Raw genomic sequence first — 18,250 nt, 5'->3', positions numbered from 1 at the left:
TTAGCTGAGGCAGCTCACGGGCTGACTCATCTGGGCAGGGAAGGGATGTGCAAGTTGGTAAGAGCATACTGGTGTGCCCCAGGATTCTCATCTCATGCGAGTAAAAGGGCAATGTCATGCCTTACCTGTTTGAGAAAGAATATTGGAAAGGCAATACCTACAGAACCATCCCATATCCCACCTGCCGGCGGCCCTTTCCAGGTAATACAGATTGACTTCATTCAATTACCCCCTTGTCGAAATTTGAAATATGTACTTGTTTGTATAGATGTTTTTTCAAATTGGGTCGAAGCATTTCCGGCGGCCACAAATACCGCTATGTTTACTGCTAAGAAAATTGTGCAGGAATTTGTATGTAGATATGGTATCCCTAGAATTATCGAAAGTGATAGGGGTACCCATTTTACAGGTGATGTCTTTCAAGGAATGTGTAAATTGATGGGAATTGATAGCAAGCTGCACACCCCATACCGTCCACAGGCGAGTGCGAAAGTGGAAAGAGTGAACAGCACTATTAAAAATAAACTGAGTAAAGTGATGGCAGAGACAGGATTGACATGGCCAGAAGCTTTACCCATTGTACTGTACAGCATCAGAACCACTCCCAGGTCCCCTCTTAATCTGTCTCCCTTTGAAATCTTGTTTGGTCGACAACCGCATGTCATGATTAACCCTCAGGATGATTTGAAGTGTAACAATGAAGTGACTGTAAAATACTTGATTAACATGAGTAAACAGTTAAGGAATCAAAATGATAATCTGAAGTTAGTGATTCCTGATTTACCAGATAGTAATTGTCATGACATTGAACCTGGGGATTATGTAATGATACGGAATTTTCTACGCTCAGGTTGCCTTATTGACAGATGGGAAGGACCATACCAGGTCTTATTGACTAGCACTACAGCATTGAAGGTTGCTGAGAGAGAGACTTGGGTTCATTCGTCCCACTGTAAAAAGGTTGCTGATCCAGAGAGGCCCCGTGATAAGGAACAGACGGTAGAGGTTGTATCACTGGAGTGTCTGTTCCAGGAGGACTGAGGCGGCACCTGAGCATTTGAAAATCACAAGACCAAAAGCAGTTGTCGATCCCCTGTTCCCTTTTATTGTTTTTCTCCAACTTCCCATCCCCTCTCCCTCAAATTTTTTTTTTCCCCTTCTCATTCTTCTCCGTTTCCTCCTACAAGATGGACTTGCCCCAAGAGACTGTGATCCGGATTTTCCTGTTGACCATGATGTTGACCAGAACAGTCTGTTCCGGCGAGAGTACCATGGAGGTCGAGAGAGGTTCTGGAATGGGTTCTGATGACAGAGATGGAGGCGTAGGTTTCCAAGAACAACATAATCAACAAGCAAAGGCGAGTATCAGAAAACGATCCGATAACATTGACCATAGAAGGAATTGTGAAGGATTGCTAGCTGAAGAAAACTGTATCTGTCGGCTCTGTAACAATGTCATTGAGGATGGGTGCATAAAGAAATGCCAATCCAGTTTTAATATCCATATGGACCGGCATCCATTGAGTGACTATCACTCCTTAGTGGGTAGTGTGTTAAATAAAACAGATTGTTGGGTATGCTCTCAAGTACCTCAAGGTCATAGCAAATCAGGGCTAGTACCATTTCCTTTAACGTTAGGGGAGGTACTTGAGTTAAGTGGTGGGAGACCGGTGGACAGGAGGTTTAATATCTCCAGCCCTCCTAGTTTGAATCTCCACCAATACCATGTGGATAGGTCCCTATTATGTTTTAACATCTCCAATCCCCGAAAGCCGGGAAATTGGGAAGTGTCATGGAGTAATCAAACCATGACCTTTTCGCATAGAGCAGATAGAATGCCTACAGATACAGAGCTTATACGCCACATAGCCAGTAGAGGAAAATCTTTCCGGTATAGGTATACCTTAGGAAATAGGATTACGAGAGTTGGAGAGGTATCACCAGGATACTGTGCACATATCGTACAACCTGATACGTGTACTAAGCAGATGGAAGAATTAGGGTTAGGAGATTTCACATGGAAGGTGTGTAATATGGTTATGTCCTACTCCGTCCCATATGTTCTCCCCGATGATGCATATTTCATATGCGGGAGAAAGGCGTACAAGTGGCTTGCCCCAAACTCTGAAGGATTGTGTTATATTGGAAAAGTACTGCCTGAAGTAATGACTGTATCACATGACAAAATGAAAGACATACACCGTGGTGCCCAAGCTCCTTATACTCACACCCATTACGAGCACGTTGTTAAAAGGCACCTGATAGAGAAGACAGAGCATCCGGCCTCTGATCTGATAAGTGAATCCACCGGGATTCAATTCTTAATCGCGTTAGATTTCACCCGCACCGCTAGAGGAGTGCTGAATTATAAATACATATCGGCGCTCGCAAATTTGTTAGATAATATCACTGAAATGTATGATGACACATTTAGGTATACTGGAAGGGAACTTCAAGCTTACAAAACAGAACTGGTACAGCATAGAATGGTTCTCAATTACCTCACAGCAGTGACAGGCGGATATTGTGTCACACTGGCAACACAATACGGCGTGAAATGTTGCACATATATTACAAATAGCACCGAGGACCCGGTCGAGGTCATAGACCAAAAGATGGACGATATTCTCCAATTGAAGTGGGAATTTCGCAGGAGACACAATCTCACTCTTGCTGCTGTAGGTAATGAGCTGACTGGTTGGGTGTCATGGTTGAACCCGCGAAATTGGTTTTCTGGTTTAGGAGAATGGGCTCAAGGAGTCATAATGGATGTTGGGAAGTTTCTCCTATGTATCTTAGGTGTTGTCATATCGATTGGATTGATATTTAGATGCGGTCAGGCTTTAATGAAGTGCAATCATCGTACAAGGGTAATGAGTTTAAGGAGTGAGGAAACTGTAATTCCAATGGACTTGATTTATGACCCAAATGTAGAAACAATGATGTGATGAAAATGCGATTTCTACGGTCCGTTTCTTTCACCTGTTTTTCCGTTTTCTCCAAGGTAACAAGACCCACTTGGACGAGGAATTTGATGAGCCGATATACAGACAACAGAGGGATTAAAGAAGAAGTTTGACAACCTGATACACAGATTTTTGATGAACTATGCCATGGATCCCCAGTTTCCCTAGAAATTTTAAAATTACGCTAGCCCAACACTTTTGTAAATCTATGGACATTGACAGCTTTGCTCGCACCTTATGAGCAAAAGCACAAAGAAGACTGCATTCAACAGACACCAAACAAGACCTCAATCGACGACTGTACATTTACCTGACATAGAATACCACCGCATTTACCGTAATTATGTCTTTTCTTCATTTCTACAACCCTCAGGTAATGACACACATAGTCGATAGGGAATACAGGCACAGATATCAGCAATCACATATCTCCCCCATTCATGTATCATCAACTAAAATGTGCTCCCCCATTTTGTTACAACCAAAGCCGAAAAGAGCTCGGTAAAGTTTGACAGCCCATCCACAGACCCGTACCACGGGATAAGAAGGAATTCACATGTATACTTCGCAATACCTCGAAGCTTGATTTAAAACACGTACGGCACGATGATACATGACCCCCAAGCACGGATTCATACACACATGCTTCTGCTATCTCACTAGGTCATACCCTTTTCCTACCTTCTCCTCTCCTCCCCTACCCAACCATGTAAATGTATTAACCCCTGACATATATTTTTCTCTTTTGAAATGTTTTAGAAGGTGGCAGTTATTATTGACTGCCAAAGGGTGGACTGTCAAAGTCAGAAAAATATCTCTATACACACTGCCATATTTGCACCTCATTCTGGTCCGCGCTGCGCATGCGTGCGCTCTCCCGTGCGTGCGCATACTCACAGTCGCGGGCACCCGCAGGCGCACGGTATGCGTATTTACGGTAGAGTTTATGTGATCGTAGCGTGCGACTCAATCGTTACATATTTTCAGTAATAATGTATTTTGTAGATCATGGTCCCTTTGATAGATTCTGAAAGTTTAGTTAATATAGCATGTTCCTGAACAGAGAGATCCCTCTTTGTATTGTACGAAGGGTCTAACAGGGGTCATACAGTGGTGTTTGGTACCCATCGGAAGAGTATTTAAATAGCAATATTCCGGTGTTGGTTTGGAGCGGATTAATCGCTCATGCGAATAGTTATGGACATAAGAAGTTTATGTCCATTTACTATTATTTGTTCTTATTTAGTCATGCGGCGGGAAACTCAGTATCCCACCCACCTGAACAGTTGGAAGCAGTCACAGCCCACCTGTATGAATCAACCTATGACCTTTTGTTATAATGCGAAGCCGAATTCCTGTGTCCAATGAACAATGAGATTGTAGGGACCATTGAATTGTATTGTGTGTGGGGCATAAATAGGCAGGCCGACCATATCCAGTTCACTCTCTTCAACGGTTCTCATTGCTGATAATCGGGAGCTGGATATCGAGGCGCATGCGATCGTTTCCCCTTGTGCGTAAGTGTTTCTCCGCAACTATATTGATCTTCTTGTTATTGTGGGCCAATCTCTCTCAATTTCTCTCTCTCTCTCTCTCTCTCCTTCTCTTTCTCTCTCATTTTCCCTTAAATTGTATTGTATTGTATTTCCTGTGTAGTTATCTGGTTAGGTAGACTATGTTATATTGTAGTGTATGACTTGTATTGTGTTTAACTCTTTTGCAAGTATAGCATTCATAATATATATTTTAGGCGTTGGACCCTGAGCACGGTATCTGTGTGTTTCTTATAGTATTAAGTATTCTCAGAGCGTCGGTGATGCTCAAACAGCTTTTAAGGTAATAAGGTTATACTGTGTTGCATTTACACTCTAACATTACACTAAGGTTTTACTGCACAATACACTGTTTATGGTTTAGATACAAAGGTTTAATATAGGGAGCGTCAGCGCCGCTGGTGATCTCCTCGTGGTCCCGAGCGTCCGCTACGCTATAGCGAATCATTACGTTAGTCAACAGCCAATAACGTGCCTGCCTGTGATCTCTTGGCCGTGAGTGAACGTGACGCTTGAGCGTCTCGATCACGGCAAAGCGATTGTTACGCAACTAGCGTACCCTTACGGTACTTCATACGTAGATAGCGTACAGTGTTCTTAGACCTCATAAAGGGTATTATATACGATAAATATTTAGCTTTATCATGATATATGCCTAATTCATGTATATATATATATATAATATGGGAAGTAGTAAAGTGTGAAAAGTATAAATTTATTATTAATTTTACTTAATTTATCTACACCTAAAGGACCATGAGGGCACCATGGTTAATAGTGTAATTGTGGCTAACCAGCGTCAGCGTCCGCGTGCCGGTATTAGAGGGTCCTGTGAATAAAGGACCCGCGTGGCCGGTGATAGATGGGGCCGTGTGCAGAGAGGAGACTCGCGTGCCGGTAAAGGAAAGCGTATAAAAGACGCTCCCAGCCGGCGGCGAGTCAGTCTGCTGTTCCTCCTGTTAGCGCTTACCTGCCTGAAGCCTGTTGCTGCCGAGAGCTGTAATTGCTGTAAACACAGCGGTGGCACAGGCTCAGAGGGTATAGCCCACACAGGACTTGTTGGCTGGAGCCAGCAGAAGGCTGAGAGCGGCGCGAATAGAGCTGGGGTTGCGATGCTGATGGAGCCTCATAACCGCCGCCGCTGACAGAGCTGTAAATGCTGTAACATTCAGAGCGGCGGCTGAGGCTCTAAGACAGTGTTGTCCCATCGCCGAAGCGTCGGCTCTCAGTTTGGTCACGGGCCATCCTCTTCAGGGCAAGGAGTAGCATGACCTCGCCTGGTCAGCGGGGGTAGAGAGAGAGACCCTCAGCCAGCTGCATCACCGTGCAGCATCCTATGAGGAGGCGTGGTTAAAAGGAAGAAAGAGGGAGCCCGGCAGCTTCAGAGTGTATCCAGGGACAGAGGCAGGGACAGAGTCGGGGGAGCCCAGCCAGACAGGTCAGACTGATCCTATCCCACTGGAGGTGTAAGTGAAACAAAAACTACATCTACTACACCAACTACACCTAGGGCATAACACCATTGGTCCTAGTTAACTTATCGCAGATATCAGTGCTGCATGGTGGGACATAAGTGAAACAAGTAATACACCTCTTTAAGTGATATCTGGACTTGCAGCTGTGTGACATTAAATAATAGGAAGATCAGCTGTTGCGTGGGATATATATATATATATATATATATATATATACATTAGCCTTTATATTGCATGCTGATACTAAGAAAGAATAACATACAAATGGTTAAATATTGAGATTGAACTTAAAGGATATGGACATTTTAATCGTATATATATATATATATATATATATATACTAAAGGGAGATAAAACCGAGTATGCAAATGAGTAAGTATTGGAAAATACAAGGCTAGCAAATAATTTAATATCCCGAGTTACATAAGGAAAGACATTGAAGGAAAGTTGCAGTGAAAACTTATTTTAACTTACTGCTGTGGGATATAGTTGATGCCGGATTTGATCAGTAATAGAAGGAAACAGATTGTATAGAAACTGGCTGAGTTGGAGAACAATGTCTAACACAAGTGACTCAAATATCTCAAGTGGATACAAATGTAACTATACTCTAACCACTGCAGGCTGAAAGACTTGGTTGCAATCTGAAACTAGAGTAACAGTTAATAATTCTCACTAATGCTGCATTCAGACTGCAAATGCCGGATCCGGCATTTGCACTCCGCTGCTGGCTTTCCGACCCGGCAATATACCGGGTCGGTTGCCATAACAACGGAGCGCGCAGCAGCAGCAGGGGCGGGGGTGGAGGCGGCGTCGGGAGATGAGCTCATCTCCAGCGCCGCCTCTCCCTATCTTGTGAATGGGAACCGTGTCGCATCGACACGGCTCCCATTCACACCGCAGCTGACCCGGTAATCAACCCGGGTAAAACCCTTCTTTTTTACCGGGTTGATTTACCGGGTCAGGCGACCCGCTAAATCGGCCAGTGTGCTTTCACATCGCACACTGACCCGGTTCGACACGGCAATATGCCGTGTCGGTACCGGGTTATTTGTGCGATGTGAAAGGGGCAGAAGCAAACAACTGGCCATATTATCAGCTCTATTTATATAGTGAGAGTTGTCTATTGGATACAAGTGGATACAAATGTAACTATACTCTAACCACTGTAGACTGAAAGATTTATTTGCAATCCGAAACTAGAGTAACATTTCGGCATTAGTCTCAACTAAGGAGTTTTCAATTTATGAACAGAGAATAAGTGCAGGAACATAGGCCCTCATTCCGAGTTGTTCGCTCGCAAGCTGCTTTTAGCAGCATTGCACACGCTAAGCCGCCGCCTACTGGGAGTGAATCTTAGCTTATCAAAATTGCGAACGAAAGATTCTCAAAATTGCGAATAGACACTTCTAAGCAGTTTCTGAGTAGCTCCACACTTACTCGGCACCTGCGATCAGTTCAGTGCTTGTCGTTCCTGGTTTGACGTCACAAACACACCCAGCGTTCGCCCAGACACTCCTCCGTTTCTCCAGCCACTCCCGCGTTTTTCACAGAAACGGTAGCGTTTTTTCACACACACCCATAAAACGGCCAGTTTCCGCCCAGAAACACCCACTCCCTGTCAATCACATTACGATCACCAGAACGAAAAAAAAACCTCGTAATGCCGTGAGTAAAATACCTAACTGCATAGCAAATTTACTTGGCGCAGTCACACTGCGGACATTGCGCATGCGCATTAGCGACTAATCGCTCCGTTGCGAGAAAAAAATAACGAGCGAACAACTCGGAATGACCCCCATTATACTGCTTATCATCTGTATAACTGTATGGGCCCCGACTTGCGCAACATTTTTAGTCTTAAAGAGTACCCGGGTCACTCAATAAGTAAGGTCAAGAACAAATTTTTTGTATTGCATGCAATATTTATATGTATAGGTGTTTGGGGAATGTAGTAAATGATAAGGAAGGTTGAATTTGTGCATACGAGTAGTAGGGAATATATTAAAACTACATACTTACCATCTATTTGACTGGATAAATATTGTTTAATACTGTTTGGAGAAATCTGCAAAGAAGAACCGATGAATTGGTAAGGTAAAGAAATATATATATATACATATTATAATAGTAACATTGATTTAGCCCCATTCATTGTTGAACAACAATAAAAATAGGTTACCTAAGCAGCCTAACTGCATCTACTGCAATAAAATAGCTTGGGTGGAGGCACGAACTTATATTAGTGGCCCACATCTAGGAATAAGGTGGGGTTACAATATACACATCAGTTCAGTCATATACACATCAGTGGGATCACACACTAATTTATTGTACACCATAGCATCAGATAAATGATGATCTGCTTCAGCTATTTAATCCTGAATATCCTGTATCACAATCCCATCCCCTTTATCAGCAGGGCGGATTGTGATATCAGTATACGATGACAAATCCTTCAAATCCTGTTTCTCATTTTGTGCAAGGTTATGTGAGACTTTAATGGGTTGTTTTGATAACATTTCACTATCATTAGTCAGTGTATGAATGATCTGATTGCCGGATTTATAGAAACAGGATAAAAGGTAGACTTAACCCACACAGGACCATAATCAGTGGCGGTTCTTGCCACGGGCAAGCAGGACTTTTGCCCGGGGCGCCGCCTTCCGGAGGGCGCTGGCGCCATCCGGAGGGCGCCGCACCGTGGCAAGATCCGCCACTGCTGCCCGCTGTGTCCCCCGTCCGCCTCCGCTGCCCGCTGCCGTCCCCGTCCTCGGCGCCTCCTGTGAAGGGAACTAGACGCTATGCGTCTAGTTTCCCTTCGTGGAGAGTAACTGCTGAGCGGTGCGCGATGACGTCATCGCGCACCGCACAGCAAAGGTCCTCTCCACGAAGGGAACTAGACGCATAGCGTCTAGTTTCTCTTCGTGGAGAGGACCTTTTGCTGTGCGGTGCGCGATGACGTCATCGCGCACCGCTCAGCATTCAAGCGGCGCTTTCAATGTACAGGGGGCGTGACTCACCACGCCCCCTGTATTAGGCCACGCCCCTTTCCTGCCCGGGGCGCTCTGTGCCCTTGAACCGGCCCTGACCATAATACTCTCTCAATTGTAACTGTCTACTGAAACGTGATAAGTCAACCTTGCTATCAAAACTACCATGTTGAGTCATAGGATCAAAACTAAGTCCACGTTGGAAAACATTAACCTCAGTTTCAGATAAAGTTCTAGATGAAAGGTTATAAATGATTTCTTGATTTTTAAGTGCTTTTTTCCTCTAGCTTTTGCATTAGCGTCCTCTTCTGGTCTTCCCTCTACTAGAACATCGCGCTGTGCCCTTGTTTGTATACCTAAAGGGAGACGGTCAGGGCATACTGATTGACTTGTTATAGCTGTCTCCAAGTCGCTTTGTCAATTGGCGCTTAAAATATCAGTCTCTGAAGGAAACCACTTGAGACTCCTATTATATCTAGGACGGAATTGTTGGCTTTGCGAATGTTGGCTAGTCACCCACTAATAAGACTCAATTTTCATCATAGTCACATGTGACTGTTGCATATTTAGGCCCAGATTTATCAAGCCTTGGAGAGTGATAAATTGTACCGTGATAAAGTACCAGCCAATCTGCTCCTGTCATTTTTCAAACACAGCCTGTAACATGGCAGTTAGGAGCTGATTGGCTGGTACTTTGGACCCGATTCAAGTAGCAGAATTTGCAATCCTTTTGATTGCATGCTGGGGGCCGCCCATCGCGGGTCAAGGCAGCCCAGCATGCCCTCCGCAGGCTCCCCCTGAGACCACACTGAAATTGCGGTCGCACCGCAATTTCAGCGTGATGGCTAAAAATAGGGTAGCCTCCTGCCAGCGCAGCCTGGCTGCACCACCATCTTTGTGATCGCAGTAAGGAAACTATATAATCGGGCACTGGATGTACTGTATGTGAACATTTGCTAAGCTGCAGCCAAAAATGAGGGGGAAGTCACTCCCACAGTGGTACAGGGTAAAGGAGAAATGGAGGCTGCATTCAGATAATTGAAAACAATGGTAGCTGTTAATAGGTAAGTATATTTAAAAATAACATTTTAATAAAAAACACAAACTGCATACAATCAAGATTAAAAATAGTATGAATTCATACGTAGCATTTAAGAAAGATATATATTACCTTGGGTATCAAGTCAGGAAATGTAATGGAGTTTGTTCCAAAGGAGTCCTTGTGGAAATGCAAGTCAAATGCAATAAGAGTCTCTTTGGTAAAGAGGGAGTCCGGTTGATGGCGCAATTTTCAATCTACCGTTAGAGGAGATGGTAGCTGTAATTGTCCCATTGTATAAGTTGGTTCCTCATGCAATACGCTATCTATGAAAAAAACGGAAACCTCTCTCAGTCTCTTTTAGTGAAGATTTGGTTATCCAGGGCTGGTTCAGCTGCAATTGGGTAATACGTCCTGACGAGATCAGCAACCCCTGACGTGTTTCGCTGTGTATAGCTTGCAGCTTTTTCAAAGGTATACTGTGTCATGTCTGTTTGGGGTTTATATACCCTGAGCAATGTGGTGGCTTATTAGCACCTGGGTAATTAGTACAAACAATCAGGTATAGTATGCATAAAAACAATACAAAATAGGAAGGAGACAGACCAATCTCTATCGAGGGATAATTTATATAAACCTATTAGTGTTTCTTTGTTCTGTTTGTATTTTGCATAGAAGAAGATATATTTTCAACCAATCATTGATTTTGTTTACCTTAGTGTTACCCAGGAAACAGTTCCTGGTATATTTCCATAGGTCAAGATAAGCATCATGTGTTATTCAGTAGGTCATGTGATAGCTAGTCAGTCACATGATCAGAGTAGTTCTCTTATAACAAAGAAAGTGTTAGGGTCTCCTGCCCTGTGCTGCCACGTCGTCATGGCAACCGGGAGGCAAGTGCTAGCGGAGTAACCTGAGCGCAGCTGATACTCCGGTTCGGGTCTTTTGCTGTGCAGTGGTTACAGGCTCTGTGCACGGCAGGGGATCCGGTGCTGGTTTTTGTGCTCACAGTCTGTGAGGTCTGAGTGGGGCGTGGACAGCACCTGCTATATAAACCCTCTTCTCAGGTTAGGCAGATGCTGCTGAATCTTTGTTGGTTAGTCAGTTCCTGAAAGTTAGCTAGTACTGTGTAACTTTGTATTTGCTTGTTGCTTACTGCAAATAGGCCTTGGGATTTGGTACTACACTCTGCCAATCCAGACCTAGCAGTAAGACTGGAGTCAGTCGTTTAACCTGCTGGGGTTCTTTTGCTACTCTGTGAACCTAGCAAGTTTGCGGATGTGTTCTCCAAAAAAGTTGCAGAGGTACTACCTCCCCATCGCCCCTATGACTGTGCCATTGATTTGTTGCCGAATGCTAAGCTTCCCAAGAGCAGGTTGAACTCCCTGTCACGTCCTGAGACTCAGGCTATGGCAGAGTACATTCAGGAGAACTTGGCTAAGGGATTTATCAGACCTTCACAGTCCCCAGTTGGGTCGGGGTTCTTCTTCGTCGGTAAAAAGGACGGTTCGTTGCGACCCTGCATCGACTTCAGGGAATTGAACCGTATCACGATTAAAAACTCATACCCACTGCCTCTCATTTCGGTCTTGTTTGACCAGCTTCGTACTGCCACCATTTTTTCTAAGATTGACCTACGCGGTGCGTACAATCTAATCCGAATAAGAGAGGGGGATGAATGGAAGACTGCCTTTAATACCCACTCAGGGCATTATGAATATTTGGTGATGCCTTTTGGGCTCTGAAATGCCCCGGCAGTCTTCCAGGACTTCATGAACGATGTGCTCAGGGAATATTTGGATAGATTCTTAGTTGTATACTTAGATGACATCCTAATCTTCTCCCATTCCCTGGAGGAACATCGGAAGCATGTACGCTTAGTCCTCCAGAAACTCAGAGACCACCGGCTTGGGGCGAAGCTGGAGAAGTGCGAATTTGAAGTTCAGCAAATCGCATTTCTAGGATATATTATCTCCCCAGAAGGTTTCCAAATGGAGGGTTCCAAGGTACAGGCAGTCCGGGATTGGGTGCAGCCCACTAGTTTGAAGGCGCTTCAGCGTTTTCTGGGCTTTGCGAATTTTTATAGATGATTTATCGCTGGATTTTCGTCTATAGTGGCGCCCTTGGTGGCACTCACTAAGAAAGGGGCGGATGTTGCTCACTGGTCTTGTGAGGCCAAAGCGGCTTTTGCCCTTCTCAAAAGGGCATTTGTCTCGGCCAAGGTGCTGCGACACCCAGATCCAGAGCGTCCTTTTGTGGTGGAGGTGGATGCCTCTGAGAGGGTGCTAGGAAGAGAGAAAGTGGAGGTAAGTTTTTGGTGTGGCAGCTGCCATTTATAATAACCTTTCATATTCAAAATTGACTGGATTTGATATCCTTTTGTTTGATTTCCACTTATGGTTAAATTAATCTAACACTACTTCTTACCTCGGTGGTGCCGCCACCGGCCACTGGAGGGACAGGGACACACACACACACCCTATGTATGGGGTGCAGGTAGTTGGACAAGATATAATAATAAACGCAACTCAAGAGCCTCCACTTGCGGTTGAAGGGATGTAGCTGAGTGGTGAAGGCATTTGAGTGTAGGAAACAGCGCAATTGTGTAGCGGTAAAAGCCTGTTTTCACAAAGCTCTCTAATATGGGTGGTCTTCAGGTTGCCGGCGGCTGGTCTCCGGCGACCACCATACCGGCGCCAGAATCCTGAAAGCCGGCATACCGACATTTTTTCTCCCTCTGGGGGGTCCACGACCCCCTTGGAGGGAGAATAGATAGTGTGGTGTGCTTAGCGCGCCACCATGCCCGCAGCATTGCGAGCGCAAAGATCCCGCAAGGGGATCATTTGCGTTCGCCCAGCTGTCGGTATGCCGGCGGTTGGGATTCCGGCGCCAGTATCCTGGGCGCTAGGACCCCAACCGCCTGCAAACCATACTACACCGTTCTAATATCAGGGATAGAGCTGGTGCAAGTGTGTACTGCTAAGGATGATAGCATACCACCTCCTTCCTGCACTTGTGATTGCTAAAAACTGAGATGCTATCGCACTTCAGGGCAAACATCATAACCATCGGTCACGATGTTCATTTGCTACTGCAGTCTGATACCCTTTTTCCACTATAGCACGGGTCGCACCCGTGCTACAGCCCCCTTTCAGACAGCGCTCACCAACCCGGCATATTGCCGGGTTGGTGGCGCTGCTAGTGACGCGGCAGGGGTGGCGCTGTGAGATCACATGATCTCCTAGCGCCGCCCTCCCTATACACTGTGAAAGGGAGCCGTGTCGCCTCGACATGGCTCCTGTTCACACTAGACAGCTAGCCGGGTTGAACACGTGTTCAACCCGGCTAGCTACCCGGGTAGGATTCCCGGATCACTTGATCCGGGAATTTGCCGGGGGACCCGTTTCCACTAGGAAAAAACACGGGTAAATGCGCCCCCCCCCACGCATTTACCTGTGTTTTAAAGAGTTAGTGGAAAAGGGGTATGAGTAAGTCTGACTTTACTCAGACTTGCAGTCACAGGCAGGCTAGCAACACCACTGCAGTCCTTGGCCTTGCCACTCCCAGAAAATGGTGGCGACACCCCGTTTTCTCCAACACCAGCTACCTCCGCCCCTCCCCGTAATCGCCTTTGTCTGTCACTCAGGCGGTGGCATACGCATCATAGCGTTACGATTGCTGGGCCCATTCTGCACATGCGCAGAACAGGCCTTGCGCAGTTTCCCGATTATCTGGAAACTGTGGGTTGGATCACTAATGCAATCCAACCTGAATAAGGCACATTATTATATAATACTATTAAACCACTATCAACTGCATCAATAAGCTGCTCTCTTAACTCAGTCATAGTGTAACATGAATATGAATTGTTCTGTACATGTAAAGTTGATAGTAAATTTATTAATATTGGAGTGACTATTTGTATGTATTCATTTATTTAAGTAAATGATATATGCCTAATTCATGTATATATATATATATATATATATAATATGGGAAGTAGTAAAGTGTGAAAAGTATAAATTTATTATTAATTTTACTTAATTTATCTACACCTAAAGGACCATGAGGGCACCATGGTTAATAGTGTAATTGTGGCTAACTAGCGTCAGCGTCCGCGTGCCGGTATTAAAGAGTCCTGTGAATAAAGGACCCGCGTGGCCGGTGATAGATGGGGCCGTGTGCAGAGAGTAGACTCGCGTGCCGGTAAAGGAAAGCGTATAAAAGACGCTCCCAGCCGGCGGCGAGTCAGTCTGCTGTTCCTCCTGTTAGCGCTTACCTGCCTGAAGCCTGTTGCTGCCGAGAGCTGTAATTGCTGTAAACACAGCGGTGGCACAGGCTCAGAGGGTATAGCCCACACAGGACTTGTTGGCTGGAGCCAGCAGAAGGCTGAGAGCGGCGCGAATAGAGCTGGGGTTGCGATGCTGATGGAGCCTCATAACCGCCGCCGCTGACAGAGCTGTAAATGCTGTAACATTCAGAGCGGCGGCTGAGGCTCTAAGACAGTGTTGTCCCATCGCCGAAGCGTCGGCTCTCAGTTTGGTCACGGGCCATCCTCTTCAGGGCAAGGAGTAGCATGACCTCGCCTGGTCAGCGGGGGTAGAGAGAGAGACCCTCAGCCAGCTGCATCACCGTGCAGCATCCTATGAGGAGGCGTGGTTAAAAGGAAGAAAGAGGGAGCCCGGCAGCTTCAGAGTGTATCCAGGGACAGAGGCAGGGACAGAGTCGGGGGAGCCCAGCCAGACAGGTCAGACTGATCCTATCCCACTGGAGGTGTAAGTGAAACAAAAACTACATCTACTACACCAACTACACCTAGGGCATAACACCATTGGTCCTAGTTAACTTATCGCAGATATCAGTGCTGCATGGTGGGACATAAGTGAAACAAGTAATACACCTCTTTAAGTGATATCTGGACTTGCAGCTGTGTGACATTAAATAATAGGAAGATCAGCTGTTGCGTGGGATATATATATATATATATTAGCCTTTATATTGCATGCTGATACTAAGAAAGAATAACATACAAATGGTTAAATATTGAGATTGAACTTAAAGGATATGGAAATTTTAATCGTATATATATATATATATATATATATATATATACTGGATCACAAAATGAAGCGGCACTCAGAGTCTGTGATAAAATCTTGTAATGGTGAAAAAACAATGATTGTTTTTTCACCATTACAAGATTTTATCACAGACTCTGAGTGCCGCTTCATTTTGTGATCCAGTATTATTGGTGGGCTTCCTTACAACCCTCCACGGAGGAAGGCACCGGAGCAAGTTACATTCCCTAGTGGATACGGGGAGTGCCGGAGCAGCAAGGTACGATATATATATATATATATATATATATATATATATATATATATACTAAAGGGAGATAAAACCGAGTATGCAAATGAGTAAGTATTGGAAAATACAAGGCTAGCAAATAATTTAATATCCCGAGTTACATAAGGAAAGACATTGAAGGAAAGTTGCAGTGAAAACTTATTTTAACTTACTGCTGTGGGATATAGTTGATGCCGGATTTGATCAGTAATAGAAGGAAACAGATTGTATAGAAACTGGCTGAGTTGGAGAACAATGTCTAACACAAGTGACTCAAATATCTCAAGTGGATACAAATGTAACTATACTCTAACCACTGCAGGCTGAAAGACTTGGTTGCAATCTGAAACTAGAGTAACAGTTAATAATTCTCACTAAGCAAACAACTGGCCATATTATCAGCTCTATTTATATAGTGAGAGTTGTCTATTGGATACAAGTGGATACAAATGTAACTATACTCTAACCACTGTAGACTGAAAGATTTATTTGCAATCCGAAACTAGAGTAACATTTCGGCATTAGTCTCAACTAAGGAGTTTTCAATTTATTAACAGAGAATAAGTGCAGGAACATCATTCCGAGTTGTTTGCTCGCAAGCTGCTTTTAGCAGCATTGCACACGCTAAGCCGCCGCCTACTGGGAGTGAATCTTAGCTTATCAAAATTGCGAACGAAAGATTCTCAAAATTGCGAATAGACACTTCTAAGCAGTTTCTGAATAGCTCCACACTTACTCGGCATCTGCGATCAGTTCAGTGCTTGTCGTTCCTGGTTTGACGTCACAAACACACCCAGCGTTCGCCCAGACACTCCTCCGTTTCTCCAGCCACTCCCGCGTTTTTCCCAGAAACGGCAGCGTTTTTTCACACACTCCCATAAAACGGCCAGTTTCCGCCCAGAAACACCCACTCCCTGTCAATCACATTACGATCACCAGAACGAAAAAAAAACCTCGTAATGCCGTGAGTAAAATACCTAACTGCATAGCAAATTTACTTGGCGCAGTCACACTGCGAACATTGCGCATGCGCATTAGCGACTAATCGCTCCGTTGCGAGAAAAAAATAACGAGCGAACAACTCGGAATGACCCCCATTATACTGCTTATCATCTGTATAACTGTATGGGCCCCGACTTGCGCAACATTTTTAGTCTTAAAGAGTACCCGGGTCACTCAATAAGTAAGGTCAAGAACAAATTTTTTGTATTGCATGCAATATTTATATGTATAGGTGTTTGGGGAATGTAGTAAATGATAAGGAAGGTTGAATTTGTGCATACGAGTAGTAGGGAATATATTACAACTACATACTTACCATCTATTTGACTGGATAAATATTGTTTAATACTGTTTGGAGAAATCTGCAAAGAAGAACCGATGAATTGGTAAGGTAAAGAAATATATATATATACATATTATAATAGTAACATTGATTTAGCCCCATTCATTGTTGAACAACAATAAAAATAGGTTACCTAAGCAGCCTAACTGCATCTACTGCAATAAAATAGCTTGGGTGGAGGCACGAACTTATATTAGTGGCCCACATCTAGGAATAAGGTGGGGTTACAATATACACATCAGTTCAGTCATATACACATCAGTGGGATCACACACTAATTTATTGTACACCATAGCATCAGATAAATGATGATCTGCATCAGCTATTTAATCCTGAATATCCTGTATCACAATCCCATCCCCTTTATCAGCAGGGCGGATTGTGATATCAGTATACGATGACAAATCCTTCAAATCCTGTTTCTCATTTTGTGCAAAGTTATGTGAGACTTTAATGGGTTGTTTTGATAACATTTCACTATCATTAGTCAGTGTATGAATGATCTGATTGCCGGATTTATAGAAACAGGATAAAAGGTAGCCTTAACCCTCAGAGGACCATAATACTCTCTCAATTGTAACTGTCTACTGAAACGTGATAAGTCAACCTTGCTATCAAAACTACCATGTTGAGTCATAGGATCAAAACTAGGTCCACGTTGGAAAACATTAACCTCAGTTTCAGATAAAGTTCTAGATGAAAGGTTATAAATGATTTCTTGATTTTTAAGTGCTTTTTTCCTCTAGCTTTTGCATTAGCGTCCTCTTCTGGTCTTCCCTCTACTAGAACATCGCGCTGTGCCCTTGTTTGTATACCTAAAGGGAGACGGTCAGGGCATACTGATTGACCTGTTATAGCTGTCTCCAAGTCGCTTTGTCAATTGGCGCTTAAAATATCAGTCTCTGAAGGAAACCACTTGAGACTCCTATTATATCTAGGACGGAATTGTTGGCTTTGCGAATGTTGGCTAGTCACCCACTAATAAGACTCAATTTTCATCATAGTCACATGTGACTGTTGCATATTTAGGCCCAGATTTATCAAGCCTTGGAGAGTGATAAATTGTACCGTGATAAAGTACCAGCCAATCTGCTCCTGTCATTTTTCAAACACAGCCTGTAACATGGCAGTTAGGAGCTGATTGGCTGGTACTTTGGACCCGATTCAAGTAGCAGAATTTGCAATCCTTTTGATTGCATGCTGGGGGCCGCCCATCGCGGGTCAAGGCAGCCCAGCATGCCCTCCGCAGGCTCCCCCTGAGACCACACTGAAATTGCGGTCGCACCGCAATTTCAGCGTGATGGCTAAAAATAGGGTAGCCTCCTGCCAGCGCAGCCTGGCTGCACCACCATCTTTGTGATCGCAGTAAGGAAACTATATAATCGGGCACTGGATGTACTGTATGTGAACATTTGCTAAGCTGCAGCCAAAAATGAGGGGGAAGTCACTCCCACAGTGGTACAGGGTAAAGGAGAAATGGAGGCTGCATTCAGATAATTGAAAACAATGGTAGCTGTTAATAGGTAAGTATAT

Source organism: Pseudophryne corroboree, chromosome 1, assembly GCF_028390025.1.
Source record: "Pseudophryne corroboree isolate aPseCor3 chromosome 1, aPseCor3.hap2, whole genome shotgun sequence".
In the NCBI taxonomy this organism is placed as follows: domain Eukaryota; kingdom Metazoa; phylum Chordata; class Amphibia; order Anura; family Myobatrachidae; genus Pseudophryne; species Pseudophryne corroboree.
The sequence above is the reverse complement of the archived record's forward strand: the minus strand, read 5'-3'. Positions refer to the sequence as shown.